The 9,796-nt window shown below is 35.0% G+C and overlaps 1 long non-coding RNA gene across 2 annotated transcripts; it reads left to right on the top strand.

The window, feature by feature from the left end:
* Window positions 1-1,890: 1,890 nt before the first annotated feature.
* LOC129731104 (uncharacterized) lies at window positions 1,891-2,460 on the top strand. 2 transcript variants are annotated; one of them, XR_008728974.1, is made up of 3 exons: window positions 1,891-2,003; window positions 2,135-2,339; window positions 2,414-2,460. It is a non-coding gene; the product is annotated as an uncharacterized LOC129731104 (long non-coding RNA). The 2 variants fall into 2 exon arrangements; XR_008728973.1 differs by having other exon boundaries at window positions 2,135-2,342; window positions 2,414-2,459.
* The last annotated feature ends 7,336 nt before the right edge of the window (window positions 2,461-9,796 follow it).

Genomic DNA, 9,796 nt, shown 5'->3' with positions numbered 1-9,796 from the left:
GGCAAATCCAACTCAATCTGAATTTAGCGTTAAGTCAGAAATATTCTAGTGAACTCAATTTGAAATTAAGCGTTGGGCGAAAAAAAAAATGTAAAAAGGACGCGTATGCAAATCGAACGAAGCAAATAGAAGAAAATTAAAGAAAGGAACAAACCCGCTCGATTTGTTAAAACATAACACATGCTGTTCTAAGAACTATAGCCTAGATTTACATACATTTCAAACAGCCTTTCATTAAATTACCATTAATCCATTGAATGCAGAAAAAACCGGATACTCATCCATGTAAACATCTATTTTCGATTGTTGTCGGATTACGTTTCTCTCATCAAATGTAATCTGCCAAAGCTCAACCGCTCTCTCTTTTGTCTTCGGACTGGGACATAAAAATTTCAGTTCTAGTCTCTGCAAGTAAAAATAAGCGTTATTCTCTAACAAAAATCGATTACTCGAAAAGGACATCAAACTCTTCAAAAATGAAGACATGTAATCATGATAAAAGGATTTTTCTAATTATATACACGACTTTTATCTTGAACAATTTTTTTTTTCAAGTTGAAACATTTCGTCGATTTGTACTACAAAAGTACTCAAATAATAATAATAATATAATGGTCATTCTCACCATTTCCTCTATATTTTCAATTATAGTTTGGGTGGACGCAAGAGGATCAGTGATCGTATCGGACTGAGTCTTTAATATAACTCGCCGAACCTTCCTTTCGCCTGATTTTCGCGCAAGATATTCCATATGGTAATGTAATCGGCCAGAATGCTTGTGTCTTCCACGAGCGTTTGCGTGGAACCACAAAGCCTGGGGCACATCGGAAGAAGAAGACGCCAAAGTTGGATACGATATAACTAATGATTGAGCAAGAAGATTTTTATAAAATGCAGAGAAGTGTCTGAAACAATCAAAAATAAAATACGAATAAAATTAACAATATTACACATACTTACAATCCATAATTTAACCGAAGATAATCGCATAAAATTTTCTTCTTAAACAAGATTCATCCGGGCTAATTGCGTTTTTTGAAACTTCCATCAATTCTTTTCCAGCTCTAGTTTTGTCGAAAATAGTGTCAATATTGATAATCTAAAATTAAACCGTATGAAATTCATAAAATTAGCTTCAGATTAAGTCTAACCTAATCAGAAAAATCTTACAATAAACGGGTTGGAGTTATAACTGGAAAATCTCTTGCTCAATTTGTTATCCTTTACCGTTATTGTCCGTTTCTTTAAAAACAAAACTCGCCGAATTCGTCGCAAAAATTGTCGCCATGAAATTTGTATAGCGACCGTTTCTGCGACGAATGGGGTGTTTTTTTGTTTTAAAAGAAACAAACAATACGCCCTTTAATTGATTAATAATAATATATTATAAGGGCATCTTTAACGGTGTACTTCTATACCCCGTTTGGCAGCGCTCTCTCATCACTTCATACCGTGCCGGTCGCTGATAAACGCGCTAGAGAAATAGTAGCTGGGCCTCCGGCAAGCACTGCGCTCTCGAATTTCGCAGCCTGATAGCAGCGCTGCTAAAGGTTTATGCTGGAAAACAGATACGATAGCAACCGGTGTGAAAACGGGTGAGTGGGCAAAATCGATAAGTATCGATTCCAGGATGCAGCAAGCCGTTTCACCTAACTTTTGATATCGACAGTATCGATAATAGTATCGCCCACCCCGTCACTTGTATTCCAAATGCATTGCAAAACAAATATTTATGTCAAAGAATTAAAACCTTATATTTATTTCTACATTATAAAATGGCACAAGTGATCACTCGCATTAAGGACAAGTGACTAGAGCACTTATTTCTGCAAACATTTCTGGGAAGAGCGATTCGTATAAAATATTTATTCTATTTTAGTACCGGTTTTTTTTCAGATGATATCAAAACATTCAATATTTCCGTCACATATAATAACTTACTTTGTCAAGGAATATTTCTTTGTATGGATTAGAGTTAGATGAATCGTCAATCGTTTCATAAGGTGAGTCAATAATTGCATTGAACGAACTTTTCGAATAACTGCTTCCTAACTTTTCTTCGATGATGATATCATTTAAATATTCTTCCTGCATTCGTTCAATTTTTTTTTTTAGTTTTCGTTTTCAATTTTAGCCGTATAAAATCTCTCTCCTTGAGGTCTAAAAACGTTTCAAGGTCATCGATTCTTTCAGCAACTGGAATAAATGAAAAAAGGCTGGTTATTTTTAGGTCGTATTTTGTGTGAAATGTAAAGTACTTATAATACTAATAATCTTGATTAAAAAATCGTCGCGATATGAACTTCTTATCATTGTTCTCTGCTGTCCATAAGGAAAATGTAGTATGCTGATAAACATCATGAAAATTTAAGAAACTGTTCTGTGCTAATATTTCTACTTCATATGCTTGTAGAAATTCATCGTAACCGACGGTATTACAGGTTTGAAGCAAGAGGCAGACTGTGTTATCAAACTGCACCAGTTCTTGTATTATACCGTAAGATGGAAAAAACATATTGTGATGAGTTTTCAGGGCTACAATCAGATTTTTTCGAAATTCTATTCCATTAAAAGTAACAGATTTCGGACAACTTACAACTGCAATATGTTGTGGTAAGAATATATGGCTTTATGTATGTTCTTTTAGCTTCACTGGTCCCGATGAGAAAGTGAGTTTATCGCGGAAAGGATTATCGATCTCATCTACCACCATTCTAAAGCATTGCCGCTCTCCTATGCTTTTGCAGATGTTTTTGAAATTCCGACAAGTAGCTGCCTGCCCTTTTAGTGGTTTATTTTTTTGTTCAAATGTTAAACAATTATACTGCTTCATGATTCCACTTTTTCGTATACATTCAACATAATGCAATAGATGATGACTTTTGTTAATGCGTTTTTCAAAGTTTTTGTAGAATACATCGTTATAAATACGTATATGTTCATCTAACTATATTAACATGTCTTCGGATACTGTTGGAGATAACAAAATTCTGCTAATATTAATTAAATGGCCGATTATTTGCATTAGTTTACATTCCGATGAAACTTTATGGCCAAATAAAAAAGGAAAGGCTCTGAGGAATAAAAAATACTGAGCTGCCGTTTGCCTCATTTTGTGCTGGTTGGGTTTAAAAAGCATATCATTTGTGATATTGGCTGATGGGCGATTTTTTCGGTCTACGTAGCCATAATTAAACGTACTAATGCGATGATTTATATAATCCTTAGTTAAGCCAGGTACTTTTTGCTTCACATAACGGCCTAACACCAATTGCAGAGTCAGTGGGATTATTCCTTCACCAAGATCATGCATGACATCCAATGCCCAATTGGTTGTGACGTGGAAGTTTTCGAATTCGTTTAAAATACTACCAGTTGATTTCAGGCCACATTCAGCAGGTTTAATAAGAGCATTTTGTACAGCATATAGATTCGCATCATACCATTCAATTGTACGATGTGGGAACTTCGTCGTGGGAGTTTTTTGAAATGAGGGTCGATCAATTGTACAAATTCTACAAAAATATGTAGCACTTGGTCCTAGCAATCCGAATATATCGTGTGCCGCTAGCGTATCTCCACAAAATATGGTCACTGTAGCTCTCAGTTGGAATTTTTCATTTCCGTAAAAAACATCAACGCCTGTTTGCAGCTGTTTCAAATCTGCGATTAAAGGTTCCATACTTCTGGTAAATCCATGCTTTTTTGTTGTGCTGGACAGTGCATAAATTACCGGGAAAATAGATTTCGGTGTACTATTCCATTTATCTGGAAAATTTTGGATTTTAAAGCAAAAATTGGAAATTTTGTTTTTTCCAGCTCTTGAGCTGAATGCATTCCCTAATTTCACGTCATCCTCGTATATTGATAAACGGATTGCATTCGGGTGCTGTTTGAAAAAGATACAGGATCCGAAAGTCTCTCCCGATTCGAATGAACCATATTCTTTTATGCATGAGGTTTCTGTGTCATGATTCTCGCTCAGAATGTTGCGAGTCTTAGGGTTTCTGAATATCATTTTCAGAGTTTCTATAATAGGAATGTATAAAAAGGTGTCATTTACTGTAACAGCCTTCGAGATCCCGTTGGAATGGCGCACCACAGTTCGACTTCCTACACATTTTTCAACTGGTCGTGGTAAATTTCCTACTAATGATTTTAGAAACTTCTGCTGCGACATTTTTGATTTGATTTTTTTGAATAAATTTAAACAACGAAATTTATTAATGAAACTCAAAGTAGTTGAATTACGCAAATCGACATTGTTACATTGAAGAAACGAGACAGTACACTTCTCTAAATAAGTGGTTAGGTGATTAACGACGTTTTCGCAAATATTGATAGCTTCCATAATTTTACACCGAGGAAGTCCAGAATCAGCAGCAAGACGACATATGCTGACTGAAATAATTTGCATTATTTCTTCTATCGTTTTATTATCGTCGTCTTCAAATTCATCGTCAAGAATTTCTTCAGCCTGATATACTGGCATATCATAAAAATGTTGTGTCGAAATGTCGGCAGAAAGAGTTTTTGTACTTATTGATCTTTTGTGTTTCTCAGTTATATGTCGTTTTAAAGAAGTGAAATGATGGTATCGCATGGTACACATGGGATAAGTACAATCGTAATAGATAGAATCTGGGGTGAAATCATTGTTGCGGATGTGCCATGATACATGACGCCCAAGTTCTTCTACATAGCCGCTTACTTTTCTACCACAAAAAAAGCAAGCAATGGCATCAATAGCCAAACCATTTAACTAAAATACACAAAAACGTACATATTTAATAAATAATAACTTACTGAATAGATCGTGTACCTCCACGTCGTCTTCTTGTAGATTAGATAGTACGATATCCATTTTAAATTTATTTGAAAATTACACGCGACACACTTTGAAAACGCAGCTTCGAAACTCTTTGAATATTTGAAAATGGCGGACTTTTGATGTTTCGTTTTGACAGATGCAGAAAAATTGCCGAACAGTATAGTAAAAAACAACAAAACATCAGTAAATCAATTGAAATGTTTTCAGCAACACCTAGGTAGGTGCTGACAGATCGTCAAATATTTACCGAACTTTATGAAAGTGCAGAACATACTTTAGTTTACAGAAAAGGTCAGTGATATTTTTTGCTGAGCTCGTCAAGTACCTTTTGTATAACGGTAATCCGGTAAAAATTTTAACCGACATCAGTTATTTTCGAGGAAATTACAAAATGATCAGTATTTTTTCAAATTTACTGAGCGTGACCGTAATAAAAATTACTGAACAATTAAAACGAGGATAAGTGTGTACCCGCTTTAGTGCCTCAGTGTAACTTGTTGAATCACCATCATCAACAGCATCAGCATCATTATTAAAGCTACACTGTTGGGAAAAAGTCTGAACAGTAGATGATCAGCTGGTCTTATAAATTACTGTGGGAGCGCATCACCAGGCGCTATATTGCTTTGGGAACCATCTTGGTTGTTGGCTGGATCCTGGAGTTCATGGTCGACTGCAGTAATCCTTCTTCTTGAACCGTTAATAAGTTTCCAATTTGCGTAACATCATTATATGTTTTGTACCAAGCAAATAGCTGCATGAACTCAACAAAACCTGGTTGCTTTTTCTTCGCTTTATTTGCTTAAGGTTTTCAATCATTTCTGCTAAATACTTTCAAAAAAGGATCAATAGCAGTGTAGCTTCCTCCTGTAAACCGAGTTGAATATCAAGTAAAAGTAAAAAAGTTAGGCCGAATAGGTAAATAATCAGTTATTGTATTAAGTAACCTCATCGGACACTCTAAATAAGCGGTTTGAACAAGGAAAAACCAATAAAAACATACCAATCTTCATGTTCATGTGTCCCAATCGTTTGTGCCAAATATTGAAATCGACCTCGAAAAACAAATTTTTCATCTGCCCTTTTTCTGCCGTTCCTGATGCTATAACATCACCGTGAACACAACCGTTAATCCTTTCTTGCAAATCTTGCTGATTGACAACAAACTGGTTGCCAGATCAGGGACGAGTCACACATCCTGAACTCGACGAACCCTTTGGCAACTTACTTGTTGGACTGACTGTTCGCCGTGTCGATGATCTTAACCGAAACTTTTTGCTTCTTGAAACCTGCTGAAACGAAGTACCATTCGTCTTCGTTTTCTTCGTATTTTAGCTTTCATGGTGTGTGCCGTCAACAATAACGACGCCAACCACTGATCGTTCACCTCGAATCCAATTTCGCTTAGATTCTGAGATGTTGTTGCCAATTCGTCGAAACTTAGGAGTGATTATGGATTCTGAACAACAACAATATCGCACGCTAGCCTGGAGGACTAATAGTGGTCTCGATCAAATAGATTAGTTGAGAGAATTCGTTATCGATATTGTTTTTGGCACATTTTGCATGTTGTAGGATAAGTACAACCGTGACCGAGTGCTGAGTCGAGAAAATTTCTAGCTCGAAGAGATCCTCGACCTGATCGGAATCGAACCCGACATACAATCTACAATACAATCGGAAATAAAGCCAATAGTATGCTAAGTTTTATAACGAGGTTCAGCTACGATTTCAATGACCCGTAAACTATAAAAACTCTTTCTGTTGTATTTGTTAGATCTTTTCAGATTATTGTAGTGTTGTTTTGCCGCCTTATTAAGACGTCCATTCCAATATAATCGAATCCGTACAAAAACAGTTTTTGCTTCATGCTCCAAGGAACTCATTTTGTATCCCATCTTATGATTCGCGTAGCATGCTCATCATTATAGAAACACTTGAAAAAAGAAAAGATATCGCTTTGGTCCCACGGAGGCGAGACATTATTTTGGCCGGACCTGACAATAACGTTGATTTTGTACCAAAAACCACCAACTCCCCACGTTCACCAGAGATTCGTCCGATGTTTACGAACGAGTTGGAGTTATAAAAAGAATGGATGAAAGTGACCAGAAAGGTCGGCTCCACTATTGCACAAAATGTAATCTGGATCTTAAGGAAAATGTGCGGGCGTTCAGCGATGGAAAGTAAATTGAATAAAGTAATTAGGCCGAAACATAATCCATATGTATTAGTTAATTCTCTGAAAGTATCACGAAAATCCGACTGAAAATACATTTTTGGCGAACATTTCCGTCTGGTTCGTTTCTTTCGAGTACAGGCCTTACACGCTCATTAAGAACGCGAAAAATCTTTGTATCGCATTCTCATAGAACAGAATATGCTATGAGCCAGTTAGTAGTATAATGAGTCTTTTTAATAAACTTGAAGTTATTGATTTATCGATGTTACGAAGTGTGCTTAGAAAAGAATTGAACGCCCGAATTATTATATAATAACTAGTCTCCAATGATTGACGCAAATGAATAAATAAATGAAATACTAGCACTAATAATTCACTTCAAATTCAAAGTGTGTGCGATATTTTTAAACATTATCGAATTTCACATGCTCCAAAGAAATTACGAAGAAAAAAAGCTCTAGACAATTTGGCATAAACAAACTTCCTCATTCTTCTTAAGGTTATATATATTTAAAAGGAAAAGTTGAATGTACACTGCTCGCCATAAGTTTGGAATTAGGGTAGGGAACATATTCTAAGCAGCTTTAGGAACCGCCTATGTATTCAGACGAAATACTCGAAATGTGTTGGGTGAAACTCAAACAGTAGTATATCAATCTGTTCTCTATCGTTTTCTCTGTCATAACTTTTTTTCAGGTTGTAAAACTAAGTTAGCAAACTTTAACAATCATCAATCAAAGTTACAAATCGAGGGACACTATTCCAATCACCCCGAACCTATTTCAAGCAGTTTCTATTTGTTTTTTTCTTATTTTCGCTTATTTTCCGTCGGTCTAGTTTCGCCACTGTTGTTGTGCCAATCACCGACACCCAGGGAGGCGACTCCACCCAGGACCCCCCTTTTAAAATAGGTGCTACTGCTTAAACCGTTCCCTACCCTACTTCATTGAATATTGCAACACTCCGTTTGACGTAAAATTTTCCGAAGAATACGATGAAACCATCAAAATTAAAATAAAATTAGCTGTATTTGCCAAAAATGCAAATTTAGTTTTCAAATATAAAAAATATTTATCTGGCAACACTTCCGGTAAAAAGTTATATTTTTTCTGGATTCCTTGGTTTATTTTCTTGAAAAATCATCTATCAGTATTTTTCGGACATCTTACGGCTATAAGTTATAAAATAAATTAATTACGAAATTTACAACTATTTTCGTAAAAATGTTATATCTCGAGATTTGCTCATATTATCTCGGGATGATAGTTGTTTTATACGTGAAATTTTCCAAGAAACACGATGAAATTATCAAATTTTAAAATTTTAAAAATCATCTATCGGTATTTTCCGGGTTTGTGCTTTTTCGTGGTCACTTCGTATGGAATGACCCATAATGAAATTCAAAAATTTAGTTATAATAGGTAATTGCAATCTTTTGAGAATGATTAGACCAATAAATAATTAATTATAAGATATTTGGTATCATGTTGGTGGGCAAAATGTTTCAGTTGGCAGGCTTCGAAAATTGATAAAGTTTTTTAAATAAAGTACAACCCCACGAAAAATTGTCGTGAAAGTGCTGGAATATGAAACAAACCTATTTGATTTTGATGGAGCTCTATATATTATTCTGACTTCTAACATGTTGTCTTTAGACGAGTTGAATATGCACTGAGTTTAAATTTTCTTGCCCATGAAGTGAACAACTTGTAAAAATGGCGTTAGTAACATTACATAAAGAAAATGAATAACTTCTTTAAAATTATTAAAACGGCTAAACATACAGGTGTGTTCATTAAGAACATTTCTAATTTATGTATTTTACATCAGAAATCTTTATTCAGAGTCTAAATACCTACACAGCTCACATAAAATAAATACGAATTTTGAAAATGTACAACAATTTGCTCTTCTGAAAATTGAAAAATATTTTTTTACCATCTTGTAATCAATTTTAAATGTTTCTCAATGACATCAATTCATTATCATGTTCACATCATGGTTCACAAAAATAAAAAAAATTATAAAAACATGCTATTTTTTTGCGAATTTATTCACTATATAAAATTTGCAGCCTTTTTTGAAGAAATATTTTTTTTAAGCATAGGATTTAATTTCCTACAAATGCCATAAATTTGAGTGAGATACTATTCTCAAGAAATTTCATCAACTCAACCTTACTCTTTTGTAAAATATAACGTTCGAGTCAAAATGGTTCCAACACCTGTGAAAGGTGTTTTGTTGTGTACTTATTTTCCGTGAAATTGTGGAAATAGGAAAAAATAGGAATTTTTAGATAGAATATCAGAAATAATTATAAAGAAGAACGAAGAGTGTAACATTTTCGTGATTTGTCATGTAACATCTTGGACTAAATCTTCTTTACGTTGTTATTGATATTTTTTTTTTTCAAAACATCGAATTTTTTCCTAAGTTATGATTTTCAAAGAACCACCCCAGCAGGTTGGAACAAAGCATAAAAGTCTCCCTCGAGCAACGGCAATTTCACTCCACTCGCTATGGGAAATCGGGAGAGCAAAAACTAAAGTTTGATGAGGAGGAGGAGAGCGAAAAGCATCCGCTCACGTTATGTTGCGATCAAGTGTGCCATTTCAGCACTTGCAGCAATGTAGGAGAACTGTTTTTTTTTTTTTCGAAAAATATGAGCGGGAGAGCGCAACGATCCGATCGATCGCACCAGGTAAGAGAGAGAGTGAGTGTGTGGCGTAGAGTGGAGTTTCGAAGTCGAAGAAGCAGCCATATTAGTGCTTTCGCGGTTTGTT

Source organism: Wyeomyia smithii, chromosome 3, assembly GCF_029784165.1.
Source record: "Wyeomyia smithii strain HCP4-BCI-WySm-NY-G18 chromosome 3, ASM2978416v1, whole genome shotgun sequence".
Classification (NCBI taxonomy): domain Eukaryota; kingdom Metazoa; phylum Arthropoda; class Insecta; order Diptera; family Culicidae; genus Wyeomyia; species Wyeomyia smithii.
This window is presented reverse-complemented; position numbering and strand designations above follow the sequence as displayed.